Source organism: Lactuca virosa, chromosome 6, assembly GCF_052849685.1.
Source record: "Lactuca virosa cultivar CGN04683 chromosome 6, Lactuca_virosa_CGN04683_v6, whole genome shotgun sequence".
Lineage (NCBI taxonomy): Eukaryota > Viridiplantae > Streptophyta > Magnoliopsida > Asterales > Asteraceae > Lactuca > Lactuca virosa.
The window spans coordinates 154,633,193-154,651,822 of NC_136431.1; positions in this window are offsets into that span (position 1 = coordinate 154,633,193).

Genomic DNA, 18,630 nt, shown 5'->3' on the forward strand with positions numbered 1-18,630 from the left:
CATCATATTTTGGGTTGTAACCCACAAAATAGTGAAATAACTAGAATATACTCATTTTTGTTAGAAAAGCTATATTTTGGTAAAAAGCTTCCAAAAACCTTGTAGTTTTATTAATCATAATTTTTCTTACGATTTCTATAACATAGATAATGTTTTAGTTTTTGTTTAGTTTTGCATTTGAAATTAATATATCACAAATATTTGAATAAAAGCTAGTAATAACCATAACTCATGCAAATAATATCTTATTTTGACATAAAGATAAAAACATGTATGTAATTGTGAGATAAACAAAGTTTTACTTGTATCCCCCCCCCCCCCCCTTAAACATGAAAAACCTTGAAAATGTGGGGGTATGAACTCACCTTGAGTGGATTTTGTGGGTTGTTTGAAGTGATGATGTGAAGATTTTCAAGCCTAAACACTTGAATGTGGTGGATGAAGTTCCTTGGAACGAATACTATCCTAAGAGTTTTAACACATAATATTATGTGTAAATATGATGAAACTAATATGAGAGTGCATAAATACACTAAATTAACAAGGAAATCTTACCAAAATTCTAAGGATGAACTTGGGGAGTTTTGAACTTGCAAGATTCTTGGCTTGCTTCTTGAGAGAGAATGGAGTAAATTTTTAGAAGTGAATATGGAAATGGTGAGGTTTCTGGGGATAATCTCGTCCAAGGATAAGGAGGCAAAGTGATGGGACTTTTACTTGGTTAATTGTTGGATATTAACATTGACATTTGTTGGGTATTTACGTGGGATACTGCTATATACTATCTCTTATTGGAAATGGGTGAAATATCTTATCCTAAAGTCAACTATCCTTATCCCTTTATTCCTAAACTGAAAACACATTAGAAACTCCCTAGTATGACTGAAATCACATGTGATTTCGGTCCTAGGCTTGACTTTGACTAGTGATTTCGGTCCTAAGCATTTCCCCATGGTGTTTTCGGTTTTAAATCACCCACTAAGGGTGTTTTTGGTCTGGTGGTTTGGATTCTTGGGTGTTTTCGGCCTAGAGGTGTTCTAGGTTAATGATTTCGGTTTAGAGGTGTTGTAGGGTGGGTGGGGTACTAGGCCAAAAAACTATAAAACAATGTTTTAAATTCATGATTTTTGTTCCAGCTATTTGACTAGTCTTGCCTTGTTATAACTTGTTTACTTTCAAGAGGTTATTATAAATATGATTTCCAAAGTATATATATACCTATATATATACTTATACAACCAATGCCCTTTTGGCCTTCAAAGTTTTATTTCAACAAGGTTACATTGCGGTTGTACCTTTACCTAGATACATTTTAAACCTTGTTTGATCCAAAATTTTCCAGTTGTCACATCAGCCCCCCGTTAGAGGGAATTTCGTCCCGAAATTTTCATCTTGAGCGGGTTCTCGCAACTAGAGGAAGAGTTGTAGGTACTTATGTTTCATTTGATCCCCGTGTTCCCAGGTAAATTTAGGTCTTCGCTTGGCGTTCCAACGGACCTTCACTATGGGTATGCGGCTTTGTTTCGCCCTTTTGACTTCCATGTCCATGATTTCCACGGGCTCTTCTACGAAGTGTAGACTCTCGTTTACCTCGATTTCGTCGAGTAGGACTACAAGGGTCCCGTCGGACAGACACTTCTTCAGGTTGGACACGTGGAAAGTGGGATGTATGTTACCAAGTTCTTGTGGTAGTCGGAGTTTATAAGCCACCGGGCCGATCCTAGCAAGGATTTCGAATGGCCCGATATACCTTGGAACCAGCTTTCCATGTTTGTCAAAACGTATCATTCCCTTCCAGGGTGAGACCTTCAACAGAACGCGGTCACCAACCTGGGATTCGAAGGGTTTTCGTCGCTTATCAGCATAGCTCATTTGTCGATCCTGGGATGCCTTTAATTGTTCCAACAGACCTTCACTATGGGTATGCGGCTTTGTTTCGCCCTTTTGACTTCCATGTCCATGATTTCCACGGGCTCTTCTACGAAGTGTAGACTCTCGTTTACCTCGATTTTGACGAGTAGGACTACAAGGGTCCCGTCGGACAGACACTTCTTCAGGTTGGACACTTGGAAAGTGGGATGTATGTTACCAAATTCTTGTGGTAGTCGGAGTTTATAAGCCACCGGGCCAATCCTAGCAAGGATTTCGAATGGCCCGATATACCTTGGAACCAGCTTTCCATGTTTGTCAAAACGTATCATTCCCTTCCAGGGTGAGACCTTCAACAGAACGCGGTCATCAACCTGGGATTCCAAGGGTTTTCGTCGCTTATCAGCATAGCTCATTTGTCAATCCTGGGATGCCTTTAATCGTTCACAGATCCAGACGATCTTCCTCGTGGTTTCCCGTATGATTTCTGGGCCAGTGAGTGTGCTACTAGGTACTTTTCCTCTTGCAATCTGTGTATCGCCTACCTCAGCCCAACACAAAGGTGATCTGCACTTGCGTCCGTAGGGAGCTTCGAATGGCGCGACTTTGATGCTAGTGTGATGGTTGTCATTGTATGAGAATTGGATGAGTGGTAAATGGGTATCACTGGTCTTTAACAAAGTATATCCATGTCTTCCAGCGTCTGAATGATCCTTCGCTTTGTTTGTCGGTTTGGGAGCTGTCCGTAGGTGTCTTAAGTTATCATCGGGAGTATCTTCCTCCGGAACTCTGAGCTGAATGAACCCTGATCCCAGATCATTTTTTGAGAAGTAGCTCATTTCTTGGAGTTGGTCGAGCAGATCGTCTATTCGGGGTAGGGGACATCAGTCCCTGATGGTGAGTTTGTTTGACTCTTGACAGTCATCATACATACGGAATGATTCGCCCTTCTTCTTTGCGAACAAGACTGGTGCTCCCCGAGGTGAAAAGATCAGTCTAATGAGTCCTTTATTTATTAGTTTTGTTTAGTTGGTTGGGCTATTCCTGCATTTTCCTCGGAGCTAGTCGATGGGGGATTTGGCTATGGGAGTGGCCCCAGAGGATCAAGTTAACTCCAAACGTGACTTGGCGAACGGGCAGTATTTCCCGAAGGACTTCTGGGAATACAACGGGAAAGTTACAGACTTCTGGAACATCCTAGATGTCCTTCGCTTCCTGATTCTCATTCCCATCGTGGGCTAAGATAGGCGTGGTACCCCTCGCATAGGTACTTTTGGGCCTAGACGTAAGGGATGATTTGGAGGTTCGCTTCAGGTTTGTCGTCATAAGTGACAAGGGTTTCGTTATTTGGTACGTTAAGCCGAACGACCTTTCTGTAACACAGAATATCAGCATGGTGAGGGTTTACCAATCCATGCCTATGATAACGTCAAAGCTACTTATTGTGATTGGCATAAGGTCGATTCGGAAGGAATGATTGTTTAGAGTTAGTGTGCATCCTACGAATATATCTTTAGTGTTTTCTGTCTTTCCATTGGCCATTTCTACGGTGAATGTTTCATTTAGTGTTTGGAGTTTTTGTCTGAGTAAGTGTTTAAACTGGTGGCTCACGAAGCTTTTCTCCGCATCACTATCAAATAGCATGCATGTATCTGAGTTGTTTAGGAGGAACGTACTGTTAATCACAACGGGGTTCCCTATAGCTTTCTCATGTCCCTTGGTTGGAAATCCTCTGATGCCGCTGACCTTTTTTCTTTTAGTCTTTGGGCACTCCCTCTTGCGATGCCCCACATCCCCACATCCGTAGCAAGCCCGACTCACTCTAGCAGTTGCGGCTTGGGTGGTTTGTTGGGCCGACATTCTACAGAAACGAGCGTTATACCCTTTCTTGTTGCATTTAATGCAATGCAATTCTCGGCAGTATCTATGGTGATGAAAGTTGCACATGTTGCATTTTGGCTGGTTTCTAGCGTATGGTCTTGTCTGCACTGAGGCAGCTGGGACAGCAGTGGCATGGCTTGCCACAGTTTCTTGTCTTTTGGCAGGCCCTTGAGTCGGACGGCTCTTTTTGTTGTTCCAGGTCTTTCACTTCTTGGGTAGTACCCCTCCATTGTTGTGGGAGTTCTTGGATTTATAATAAGGGGGGTCCTTGCAGGGACACACCTGTTGGTGTCCTTGGCTGTCATTGTGATTGGAATTGTAGGCGCTGTTCCCGTTTCCGTTGGTGTTGTTAGCGCTAAGTTGCATAATTACAGCTATCACAGCGGCTGTTACGGCAGCTTGGAATGTAGCGGGGTCCATATGTAGAGCTGGTGTTGAGCCGGTACGCTGGCTACTCCCGCGTGATGGCATGATCCTGTCGTATGAAACGAGTTCGTAAGTAACTATGGTCGTTTGCTAGTTGTATCTCATCTACACTTATATTTGTATACATATAAACTACATGTTTTTTTGTACAATTCCCAAATGTTTTGACCAACATTATCGAAATGTACTTATGGTAGTAAGTAGTGCTAGGTGTTGTACGAACGTTAAGTTACCAAAATAGAACTTAGACGTCAAAAACATTAAGTTGGTTCGGGGCATACTAGTTTCGGAGGTCGTATCTCGCTTGATTTACTCCTGCTGGTTGTGATGAAGGACGTAATAAGTCTAACACATAGTGGAAGTAGCGCAGTCACCAACTCACTAGGATATACTAGCTCATCATATGCCTCGGTGACTCGCAAAGTGCCCTGCCATCTCAAATATCTCACGAGTGGCCTTCTCCGCTCTTTGTTCTGCTATGACTGTCCTAACTGCAATTACGATTACTCTCTCTTCGAGAGCTGATTATCTCTCCTAGTACTCCCTTGTCTCCTGTAGTCGAGTGCATGCGTCAGTGGCCTCAGTAGCAGCTCCCCGCTCCATGATCCACTTTGCCGACACCCTGGTCCGATCTCCGAGGTGTGTGATTCGCTAAACCATAACAGGGAGGGCCCTGTCTGCCGGTTCTCTGCGACCGAGGTTATAGAAACCTTGTTGCATGTCATATGCCAAACGCTGGTGTTGCTGCCTGCTCCACTTCTCCAGGTCCTCTGCCCAGCGGGGCGTGGATCCCTGGTAGCCCAAATGATGTGCGGGAACTCGAGCGATATAGGGAGGATTTATGACTTTGGACTCTGCGTCCGAGTCCTCCTCTTCTTCTTCCTCTTCCTCCGACCCTTTTCGGGATCCTCTTCGGGTTCTTCCTCGGGTTCTTCTTCCATTAGTTCCTCAGGATCCTCTTTGATCCACCCACCGTTTCCCTGGTTAGGGAAAATAGGGGTCTCCGGGCATGTGAAATCCTGCCATGAATTCTGTGCGAGAATGGAGATATGAGAAAGACATGAAAAGTTTAAGTGTAGTATTCTAAAATACTCTTATAGTATTTTAAATCTTTATGTTTGATTCTATGGTTTCCTGGTATTTAGGGTTGGTAAGTTTTAGATTCGTTACCCACCACGACCATTCCTAAACACATGTTCGTCATATCTCGTATAAATATAGTTGATCAGGCTATATTTATCCCAGATATGATTACATAACTGTCCAGGCTTAATCGCAGTGCTCAAATTATCCAAATACTTTTATATGTTTTCTTATTATGACACTGTTTCTAGTACGTATGCATGTAGGTATACTTTATATAACAATACTTATATTTTAAAAAGTATACTTTTTGTCAGAGTGTTTTAGCCCCATTGTATTTATACTTGTATATCTTACATGGTTTGATATACTTAGTTCACTATAAACAATGCTCTGATACCAATCTGTCACACCCCAGAACCAGAACGGCGGAAACGTCTAGGGGAGGATGACTTCTTGTATAGTATCATAACAATTGAATAATAGAGATCAAAGCATTTCAACCATTGTATTGAATATTTAGTAAGTTTACATTGTACTCAAAAACATTATTTACATGAGATCAAATGCATATGACAAAAGTAAATAACTTGATGCGACGACGTCCCATCCACCAAAACTCTTATGGTTACCTGTTTACTAATTTCTTGAGAATACAAGTGATTTTGAAAAGTGTCAAAAATTAAGTTGGTGAGTTCATAAGCGTTTTGTATGAGAAAGATTTGTAACTATTTCGTGTAAAATGATAATGTAAACTTCCAGAAAATCCAATATTTTCTTTAAAAATGAGTTGCAAGTCTTGAATGTAAAGACTAAAAATGTAAGTAATGTTGTACTGGAAAATAGTATTAGTAGGTTTTATCTTTGTATAAAACTACTTTAATGTAGGTTATCATCGTTGTAAGTCTTGACCCAAGACAAAAATGTAAGTAATGATGTACTGGACAGTAGTATTAGTAGGTTTTATATTTGTATAAAACTACTTTAATGTAGGTTATCCTCGTTGTAAGTCTTGAACCAAGAAAAAAAATGTAAGTAATGTTGTACTGGACAGTAGTATTAGTAAGTTCTATCTTTATATAAAACTACTTGAATGTATGTTAAACTCGTTGTAAGTCTTAACCCAAGACTAAAATGTAAGTAATACGGTACTGGAAAAATAGATTTAATAAGATTTACCATTTTGTGAATCTATTTGAGTGTACGCTAGCCCATAAACCCAATGTTTTTACAATACTCTAATGTGAGTTATTATAACCATACTAATGGACCGGTTGCCTGAACGACGCGCTTCGGACGTCGGAACTATTTACGACATTTGTCACCCCAGACCTGTCGGTCTAACTGTAGCTAACAGTTTAGGTGTGGGGTTGTCCATCCCGTATAGATCTATACACAAGTGTCACGCTCTCCCTCCAAGATACTCTGGTTATAATGAAGGTCTTAGTTGTGTACTCTGGTAGGTACGGTGAAGCCAAAAGTCTCACAAGTCTGTATCAACTAGTTTACGTCTATTGTACTAAAAAATTCGTTTTTCTTGTAAACAAAAGTATTATTCTTCCATAATGGATACATAGTATGAAAACAATTATACCTTTAAACAATGATCTATTTCTTCTGAAATGATAATGTGGTGTTTGTGACTCCTCAAACCATACCAATTATAGTTTATCTTGTTTGTTTGTTGAGACTATTTATATATAATCTTTTATATAAATACACAGTAATGAACTTGTCTAGTTTCAAAATGAAGGTTAAACATCACATTGTTGGGTTGTAACCCACAAAATAGTGAAATAACTAGAATATACTCCTTTTTGTTAGAAAAGCTATATTTTGGTAAAAAGCTTCCAAAAACCTTGTAGTTTTACAAATCATAATTTTTCTTACGATTTCTATAACATAGATAATGTTTTAGCCTTTTGTTTAGTTTTGCATTTGAAATTAATATATCACAAATATTTGAATAAAAGCTAGTAATAACCATAACTCATGCAAATAATATCTTATTTTGACATAAAGATAAAAACATGTATGTAATTGTGAGATAAACAAAGTTTTACTTGTATCCCCCCCCCCCTAAACATGAAAAACCTTGAAAATGTGGGGGTATGAACTCACATGAGTGGATTTTGTGGGTTGTTTGAAGTGATGATGTGAAGATTTCCAAGCCTAAACACTTGAATGTGGTGGATGAACTTCCTTAGAAAGAATACTATCCTAAGAGTTTTAACACATAATATTATGTGTAAATATGATGAAACTAATATGAGAGTGCATAAATACACTAAATTAACAAGGAAATATTACCAAAATTCTAAGGATGAACTTGGGGAATTTTGAACATGCAAGATTCTTGACTTGCTTCTTGAGAGAGAATGGAGTGAATTTTTAGAAGTTAATATGGAAATAGTGAGGTTTCTGGGGATAATCTCGTCGAAGGATAAGGAGGAAAAGTGATGGGACTTTTACTTGGTTAACTGTTGGATATTAACATTGATATTTGTTGGGTATTTTCGTGGGATACTAGTATGTACTATCTCTTATTGGAAATGGGTGAAATATCTTATCCTAAAGTCAACTATCCTTATCCCTTTATTCCAAAACCGAAAACACGTTAGAAACTCCCCAGTATGACCGAAATCACATGTGATTTCGGTCCTAGGCTTGATTTTGACTAGGTGATTTCGGTCCTGAGCATTTCCCCATGGTGTTTTCGGTTTTAAATCACCCACTAAGGGTGTTTTCGGTCTAGTGGTTTGGATTCTTGGGTGTTTTCGGCATAGAGGTGTTCTAGATTGATGATTTCGGGTTAGAGGTGTTTTAGGGTGGGTGGGGTACTAGGCCAAAAAACTATAAAACAATGTTTTAAATTCATGATTTATGTTCCAACTATTTGACTAGTCTTGCTTTGTTATAACTTCTTTACTTTCAAGAGGTTATTATAAATATGATTTCCAAAGTATATATATATATATATATATATATATATATATATATATATATATACTTATACAACCAATGCCCTTTTGGCCTTCAAAGTTTTATTACAACAAGGTTACATTGCGTTTGTACTTTTACTTAGATACATTTTAAACCTTGCTTGATCCAAAATTTTCCAGCTGTCACAATTTAGTCATTTAGAATTCCAAATTTTCACATATAAACATACATATGACAGTTTGTCGTTTGAAAATTTCTTTTTATGATATCGGTTGTTATAAAGTTGATTTTAGAGTTGACCAATTTCAATATTTGCAAGATTTGAATTTCTTATTGGTTTAAGGGATAAATATAAGAAATAGTAATGTACTTTCATGTACTTGTTAATTATAACATCCTACTTTTATTTCATTTGATTACATCATTGTACTTATTAAAGCAATGAAAATATACCAATTACAACATCATACTTTCAATTTTTCTTATTAACTAGGACATTAAGCTTTTAAAAATCTACCCAATCATAGCAATGGATATTTCTAGATTTTTCAAAAATTTATGCTCTAATAGGACGAATGAAAGTAGGATGCGTTATTAAACAAATCATTATGGTTATAGTTTTCTACTTTTTGGTGGGGTTGTAATGTAATAAGCTAATAGATCATTTATTTTTCAGACAACAGTTCTAATATTTTTTTTGTAACAGTGAATGATTGCTAAAGCAGAAGTGAAGATCCCAATAGATGTGTAAGAACACTATTTTTTTTGCTTGGTTAAGTGGACTCAGTGGCGGATCCAGAGATTATTGTAATTGCGGTGCATGTAGCATCTTGTTTAAAATAAAATTAAATAGATAAATAAATAAATAATAAACCCTAAAACCCCGATATGTATTTTTATATTTTTATGTTAGACCTAAATCCGTAATAATTAATCAGAGTATTAGCGCAAGGGGTTAAATGTTGCAAATTCTGGAAATCAGGGGTTAAAGCGTAACTTTCAGACTAGTATTGAATAGATTTTTGGACGCAGGGGCTATAGAGTAAATTACGGACTTGATTTGAAAAAGAATAGAGAAGGAGGGGCTGAAAGTGTAAGAAAGAGACATAAGTTTGAAAGGTGGAGGCGGGACTAAAACCCGTCACCCCCTCCCCTTGTACCCTTGTTTAAAATGCAACCCCCAAACCCTAACCCTAAATCTTGCAGATGTCACCCTTATCTCTCCACACCTCCAGCCACCGCCATCTCCTTTACCGCCGTCGTGAACCACCAAGCCGAGCAACTGTTCCTGCTCCCGTTGCCGGCAAAGACGAGAGTCATGAGCCCGACGTCGTGTCTATCGGGGAGATCGGAAGAACGAGGATCGTGGTTGCTGCTACTATTCTCAGTTGGGGTCGCACACCTTTCTCTTCTCCGCCTCTTTTCTGTTGCTACGTCGTTGTCGCCGCCCCGCTCCGAGCGGTTGTCCCGTGTTGCAGTCGTTGCTCCGACTGTCGCATGTCACCACGAGGGTGGATGAGTTTGTGTGCATGTTTCAGTGTTGGATCTTGTGTTTCGCGTGTGTATGTGTGTATGTTACTGCTGCTAGTCGCGAGGTGTGTGTAGGTGCATCTTGGTTGGCCAGAAAACAAAGAGAACCATCATGACAGCCAACCATGGTGGCTGCCGCCATTCTACCGCCACTAGCCACCACCTCGGGTGGTTGTGTGCATGTGTGTGTGTGTGTGGTGGATTGACATTTTGTGTGAACCGGAATGCTTTGGATAATGTTTTGGCTTAAAATTTATAACTCCCGCCATTAAAAAGTGGTGGTTGTCGCCTCCCGCCGACCACCACTGTGGGTGGTGCCTGACTTGCTAAACACTAAATGACCTAGGCATCTAACCTTAGCCCGAGTGGCACGTGTTTGGTTTGGAAACCCTAATTAGGGTTTAGAAAACCCTAATGTCAAGAAAACCCTAGTTTTGGAGTTTTGTCAGGACCCGCATTAAAACTGTTAATTGAACTTTAAATTTACTCGGTAATGCCCTACGATTAGCTTAATGCAATATTGGACTTAATGAATTAAGTCCTTAAGGGGTTAAGTGTGGAACACTAACCCTAGTTATGATTTTGTGTGGAAAACCCTAGAATTGGGGAGCTCTATTTTGGATAATGATCGAGCGTGTATTTAGGCTATTGCTATTATTATTATTATACCCGAGAATGACTATGTCAAACCTTAATTAGTCCTACCCTTAGGTGATTAAGTTCTTAATGGGTTAAGTGTCCTTACTTAACCCTAATCGCCATTTTATGTGGAACCCTAATCGTCATTTCATGTGAGGTAATCACCATTGCTAGTGACTATGACATGTGATCGGGTATTGACTCAAGTATCTTTTGTTGGGTTTTATGTACTATAACATTCCTATGGTGCACATACAACCCAAATGCTTTGGATCTAAGTTTTCTCTAATTATACATGCAATATTGTTTTTCCAAAGCATGAAGCCTAAACTAGCATACAACTTGATATATGAATCATAAAAACTAGTTAGAAGATTACCTCTTGTTGTAGCTTGTTTGTATTTGGCCTCTAAGAGCTTATCACCCCAAGTGTGATGCCTCAAATGTTTCACAACACACCAAGAACAAAAGGAGGCTTGTGAGAGAGATGCTAGGAAGCACAAATCGGCTAGTATTCTCCTTTTGAATCTATTCACCGATTTTAGGGAGTTAGGGGTTACTTTTATAGCCTAGGGTTTCATCCATGCAAACCCTAATTCACCATGACTCTTCACATTTCATAGGCCTTTTGGGCTAAATCTTCATGGACTCTCATAAAGGTTTAGTCCAACCCTAATCAACATGGATCATTGGTCCAAGCAATAAGTATTACTGATTTACCTAATCAGTCCCTGTAAATTTAATCAGTCTCTTTTGATCACTAAATTAATTCCAAATTAATTCTTGATTGATACTAATTAAATAATATGATTTCTCAATTAAGATATTATACTTATAATATATTAATAAATCACAAATAACATCTTTCTCAGATATCCATCATATCAAATTGTTCCAGTGAATTGCAACCCAAATGGACCATGCTACTTTCGGGTCAAGTACATAACGATTATAGTTATGGGCTTAGACACCTAATCCAACAGTCTCCCACTTGGATAAGTCTAATAATTATAATTGCAAGCACGACTTCAAAATCCGATTAGCAATCGTAGCTCTCAAAAGCAGCCGTGGAAATCTGACGCGTCCATTAGATACGGGATCATATATTCCTCCATTCTACAAGATATCGTATGAACTGAGACATGGATTATAATCATTCTCTCTGTTCATGTGTTGTTTCTCGATTTCCGATTTATGACAACTGACTAGTTGAACAAATCAAATCAGTCCAGGCTTGGCCAAGCGCTTAGGTTTGTCATCACTAAATCATTGAGGGGCACACATATATCGCTTTTATCCCTCTTAGGGTAAAAGGAACAGATAAACTTCGACTCATATGCTTGCTCTATTTACTCATCAAATCACACACAACAATACATTTTATAATACCAAGTTACTGGTGCGTTTTCATATCATCAATTGTCACACCCCAAAACCAGAAAGGCGGAAAAATTCTGGGGTGGAGGACGTCATGTATAGCATCACAACCAATGTATAATAGCCATCATAGCAACACAACCATTACATTGAATACTAAAGTAAAAATGTTTACATCAATTTGGAATTTGTCTGAAACTTGTTTGAATTACATCAAATAATTTGTATGAATATAAGCATACAACTCTTATTGCTCCCACTCCTCAAAAATCCAGCATGTACCTGTCTACTGATTTCCTGAGAATACAAGCAGTTTGAAAGAATATCAGCATAAAGCTGGTGAGTTCATAAGCGGTAGTTTGTAATGAAAACTTGTTGATGAGCTCGTAAAAGTGTTTTGTATAGTTTCAAGAAAATCCGATATTTTCTTTAGTGAAAATGTAGTGTTCTCAATTCTGTATGAAATCGTGAATGTTTGTTACTGAAAACCGTAGTGGTATGCGAAAATAATACTTCATGTGACTAGCTAATGCTAATCATGATGTATAAGTATTTCGTACGTGAAACCATTGTATGTTCAGTTCTGTTTGAAAAACTGAAAGTTCTCCAGTTGTAGTGTGTAATAGTTCTATTTAGTATGAATAAAACTATTGAAGAGTGCCGGGTTGTAAACTAAAGATGATTTATACATAATTTGAGTCGTATAACCATACTTGATATAACTAGAGACCTTTCCAACGTTCTTCAGGCGTCGAGTTAAATGACATTTGTCACCCTAGTCATGCCTGCCCAACTGTAGCTAGCAGTTCGGGTGTGGGATTGTCAGTCCCGAATAGATCTATTCACAAATCTCACGCTCTCCCTCCAGGAGACTCTGGTTATACTATGATAGGATTTATCCCTGTACACCTAAGGGTACAGTATTGAAGTAGCGCCTCACAGTATCGTACAATCTAGTTTACATGTAGTGTAGTAGCGTTCTACCGTAGTGAAAATCCGTATGTATACCGTATGTAGTGATAATTACAGTTATGAATACCACGATAAAGTAGTGATGCAAACTGTAAACTATTTCCGTCTTAGTGCATATGTTTAGTAGTGAAAGTTTCTGTACTTGTTATGTTTAGAAAAATCCCAAACTATACCGATTATAGTTTGCATGTATAATGTAGTGAATAGCGAGTCCGGAAAACTATGTAATTTTAGTGAAAACGTCCCTTATGCTCAACACAATACAAAAGGGTTAAAGTATGAGAATTGCATGAGTTTTGAAAACATTTATGTTTAGCTTGTATCCCCCCCTGAAAACATTAAAAACATGGAAAATGTAGGGTATGAACTCACCTTGAGCGAGTGGTTTGATTGAAGGATCGATACGGAAAGCTGGGTGTTCAAGTGAAGCCTTAAACACGATTCGATCCTAATTAACATGCAATGACACATAAAAGAGTCAAATGAAGGTATTTCACCACTATAAGTGATGGAAAACCACTCTAGAGACTTGGATCTACCAGCACTAAGTGTTAGGACCTTGTAGGGTTGCAATAGAGGAGTGTATGGCCACCTTATAGGTGTGTACGGCCATGGGTGTGCAGCCGTACACTCATGATGAGAGGTGTTCTTGTGGTGTTTTCAAGGCCTACACTTGCATCCATGAAGTGTTCTTGGTCCAAACTTAGTTGTAGTACAAGCTTAGGGTCTTAGAAGTGGGTTTATGGTCCTAGAATGAGTGTGCGGTCGCACACAAGGGTGTGTGGTCGCACACTTGGGTGTGCTGCCGCACACTTGGAGTGTGCTTCCGCACAAGGGTGTGTGCGGCCATACACAGGTGTGTGCGGTCGTACACCCCACACAAAAATGTCCAGAATGTCATTTCCAAGGTGTAGCAAGGCTAATGGGCATGTCTATCTCGAATATGGAAGTCAAACTCACTTTGGAGGTTGTTTTAAGAGTGTGCGGCCACCTTAAAGGAGGTGTGCGGCCGCACTCTCTTCCATACACTAAGAGCATGTCGATTTTTGCTCACTTAAGGTCTAGATAGAGTGGTCTTTCATGGTTATCAAGTTAGAGGATGAATTACTCACGTTCTTGAAGCTTTGGAGGGTTTGTGGTTGAAGAAACTTGAGAGAAATGGTGTTGTGTGCTGCCAAGGTGTTAAAGGAATGAAAGGAAGGGAGTCTACCCTTTATATAGGGGTGAGAGTGCTGCCCAAAAGTGAGTGTGCTGCCAAGGGAGTGGGTGTGCGGCCACACACCCATGTGTACGGCCGTACACTCCTCCAAAAGGTGTGTATGGCCCGATTTTCTCACTATGCTACACTCTGACTCATCCCTAAACTCAACCTTGGTCAGATACAAGTTTAGAACACTTAAATGAACCCTTAAATAGCACCAGAAATCAACAACACAAGTTGATTATTGATTGAATTGACTAGGTGTACAAGATAGAAGTTCCGGGTTGTTACATCATCCCCCCGTTAGAGGGAATTTCGTCCCGAAATTCAGAAATAGAGTACAAATGATGAACTTGGAAAGAGATAAGGGTACTTCTGCCTCATTGAATCCTCATGCTCCCAAGTGAATTCAGGACCTCGCTTGGCATTCCAGCGAACCTTCACTATCGGAATGTGACTCTGTTTCGTACGTTTGACTTCCCGGTCCATGATTTCGACAGGTTCTTCCACGAAGTGCAGACCCTCGTCCAATTCTTTCTCGTCAAGAGGGATCACAAGTGTCTCATCGGACATACACTTCTTTAGGTTCGACACGTGGAAGACGGGATGGATGTTGCTGAGCTCTCGTGGTAACTGGAGTTTGTATGCTACGTATCATGCCTTTCCAGGGCGAGACCTTCAGAAGGACGCGGTCACCGACCTGGAATTCCAAGGGTTTTCGTCTCTTATCGGCGTAGCTCTTTTGTCTATCTCGTAAGGCTTTCAGTCGTTCTCGGATTTGCACGATCTTTTCAGTCGTCTCTCGGATAATTTCAGGACCAGTGAGAGTGCTATCAGGGACTTGACCCTTGACTAGCTGCGTGTCACCCACTTCAGCCCAGCACAGAGGGGATCTGCACTTGTGACCATAGAGGGCTTCAAACGGCGCAGCCTTGATGCTGGTATGGTAGCTGTTGTTGTAAGAAAATTCAACCAAAGGAAGATGAGTGTCCCATGACGCGCCGAAATCAATGATGCGGGCTCTCAACATATCTTCCAATGTCTGAATTTTTCTCTCACTCTGTCCATCAGTCTGCGGATGATAAGCCGTGCTCATATCCAATTTAGTTCCAAGAGCCTTCTGTAGTGATTGCCAGAATCTGGAGGTAAACCTGCTATATCGGTCGGAGATAATGGATACAGGTACCCCATGAAGGCGAACTATCTCTTGAATGTAGATCCGTGTGAGCCTCCCCATCTTGAAGTTTTCTTTGATTGGCAGGAAGTGAGCGGACTTCGTTAACCGATCGACAATTACCCAGATGGCATCGTGCCCACTCGGAGATCTGGGTAATTTGGTGATAAAATCCATCGTTATCCTTTCCCACTTCCACTCAGGTATCTCTGGCTGATGAAGTAAACCTGAGGGCTTTTGATATTCTACTTTAACCTTGGCACAAGTCAGGCACTTGCCCACGAAAGTAGCAATTTCCGCTTTCATGTTTGGCCACCAATAGAGTTGTTTGAGATCCAGATGCACTTTATCTAAACCTGGGTGGACGGAGTATCTTGTCTTGTGAGCTTCGTTCATGACAACTTCTCTGTAACCACCATACTTCGGGGTCCAGATACGGTCCATGAAATAGTAAACTCCGTCTCCCTTGACCTCTAAGTTCTTGTCCATTCCCCGCAAGGCTTCATCCAATATGTTCTCTGGTTTTAAGGCTTCCAGTTGAGCCTCTTTGATCTGCGCGGACAGATGGGAATGGATGGTCATTGTTAGTGCCTTCACCTTACGCCTTGAATACTCCTTTCGGTTGAGGGCATCTGCTACCACATTGGCCTTTCCGGGATGGTAACGAGTTTCACATTCGTAGTCACTGAGTAGCTCTACCCATCGCCGTTGTCTCATGTTTAACTCCTTCTGATCGAAGATATGCTGCAAGCTCTTATGGTCGGTAAAGATAGTGCACTTGGTTCCGTAGAGATAATGTCTCCAGATCTTTAACGCAAAGACCACGGCTCCCAACTCTAAATCATGAGTTGTGTAATTGACTTCGTGTATTTTCAACTGCCTCGAGGCGTAGGCGATGACCTTTCCTCGCTGCATGAGCACACAGCCTAGGCCCTGGTTGGACGCATCACAATAGACCACGAAGTCTTCCGTCCCTTCGGGCAGAGACAAGATAGGTGCGCTGCATAGGGTCTGCTTCAATGTTTGAAACACAGTGTCTTGCTTGACTCCCCAACTAAAGGTTACCCCTTTTTGTGTCAGGGTAGTTAAAGGCTTAGCGATTCTGGAGAAATTTTGGATAAATCTGCGATAATAGCCCGCGAGACCCAAAAATTGCAGGATTTATGTGGGTGTCTTTGGGGCAGACCAATTCTCTATAGCTTTGATTTTGGAAGGGTCCACGTGTATACCTTCCTTGCTAACTACGTGACCAAGGAAATTCACCTTCCTGATCCAGAACTCACACTTTGAAAATTTTGCATATAGCTTCTCCGCCCTTAGTGTTTCCAGCACCTGCCTCAAGTGCTGTTGATGATCGTCCTCACTCCGAGAATAGACAAGTATATCGTCGATGAACATGATCACGAACTTGTCTAGGAAAGGGCGGCACACTCGATTCATCAGGTCCATGAATACTGCTGGTGCGTTGGTCAGACCAAAGGGCATTACTACAAATTCGTAGTATCTATAGCGAGTTCGGAATGCTGTCTTGGGCACATCATTCTCGTGAACTCGCAAATGATGGTACGCTGATCTTAGATCTATCTTTGAGAAATAACTGGCTCCCTGAAGTTGGTCGAAGAGATCATCGATTCAATGTAAGGGATATCGGTTCTTGATGGTCAGCTTATTCAGTTCTCGGTAGTCAATGCACATCCGAAAGGATCCATCTTTCTTTTTCACGAATAAGATCGGAGCTCCCCAAGGTGAGGAACTCGGCCTTATGAATCCTTTGTTGATCAGCTCATTGAGTTGGCTGGATAATTCTTGCATCTCCGCTGGCGCTAGACGGTAAGGAGATTTAGCTACAGGAGTAGCTCCGGGGATCAAGTCGATACGAAACTCGACTTGACGCTCAGGAGGAATTCCTGGGAGATCTTCAGGGAAGACATCAGGAAAGTTGCAGACTTCGGGGATGCTCCCGAGGTCTTTACCCTTTTGTGTCTCATCAACAACATGCGCTAGCAACGCATGGTATTCCTTCCGCAGGTAATTCTGAGCTTTGATGCACGAGATGATACGAAGGCTCGAACTGAGTTTATCACCATAAATCATGAGGGTTTCGCCAGAGGGAAGGTTGAGGCGAATGGATTTTTCGAAACAAAGGATATCAGCACGATTGGGGCTCAACCAATCCATACCGATAATGACATCGAAACTCTTAATAGATACATGCATAAGATCGATAGGGAATGAATGATTGCCTAAGGTAAGCGTACAGCCTATGAATATGTCGTTCGCGCTTTCTTTCTCTCCGTTAGCCATCTTGACGGTGAACGTTTCGGTTAAAGGTTGGGATTTACATTTGATTAGATGCTTGAATGCATGACTAACAAAACTCCTCTCCGCACCAGAATCGAAAAGAATGCATGCATGAGAGTTGTCAAGGAGGAACGTACCCGTAACAACGGTAGGATCAGCGACCGTTTCCTCCTGGCCCATCGCCAAAACTCTTCCTGTATTGCCACCGGTTGTTGCCTTGAGGCAGTTTCTCCTGAAGTGCCCAACCTCTCCACATCCATAACAAGCTTGACCAGCACCTGCTCCCGCAGCCTGGTTGGTTGGTTGGGTTGGCACCTTGCAGTATCGAGCTGTGTGTCCCTTCTTTCCACAGCTGATGCAACTCAACTCACGGCAGGGTCCGTGATGATGGAAGTTACACTTGTTGCACAAAGGTAGTTTCCCAGCATAAACACCAGTAGGAGCTCGGGTGGTTGGAACAGTAGCTGGAGCAGCAGCAAGAGCAGTAACAGCATGAACTGCCACTGTTTGTTGTTTCTTGGAGGGCTCCTGCGAAGACTGACCCTTCCGCTTGTTCCATGATTTCTTCTTCTTCCCACCACTTTCCTTTTGTGGCTCGGAGACAGCTGCCACCTCATCCAGATCGATTCCATGATCGATCAGAGTCTGAGCCAGATCCTTGGCGCTCTCAAATATGGTCGGCCTCGTAGCCAAGTCATTTCCTTTGGTTGGTTGCGTCACCCCCAAATGTACCTTTCGATCTTCTTGCTTTTTGGGGTGACCATTCCCGGACAGAGGAGAGCCAGATCACAGAATCTAGCGGTGTAGGCAGCGATGTCAGAACCCTTCATCTTCAAATTCTAGAGTTCGTGCTCCAACTTTTGCACTTCGCCCCTCGGGCAGTATTCCGCAAGCATGAGTTCCTTCAGTCTTTCCCAACCCATGGCATTAGCCACTGGCAGGGTTAGGGTTTTGACTCGGCCATTCCACCAGGTCAAGGCTCTGTCGGTGAAGGTGCAGGCGGCAAACTTCACCTTGTTTTCTTTGGAACAGGCGCAAATTTCGAAGATGGATTCGATCTTCTCAAACCATCGGGTCAGCGCGATGACACCTCCATTCTCGTCAAAGGACTTGGGTTTTGCAGTCATGAAGTCCTTGTAGGAACACTCCTTTTGATGTCCCTGACTTCCGTCTTGTCTTTGTGGGTCGGTTCCACCTCCATCCCCACCAGAGGTTACTTGTGCCATTGTTGCGG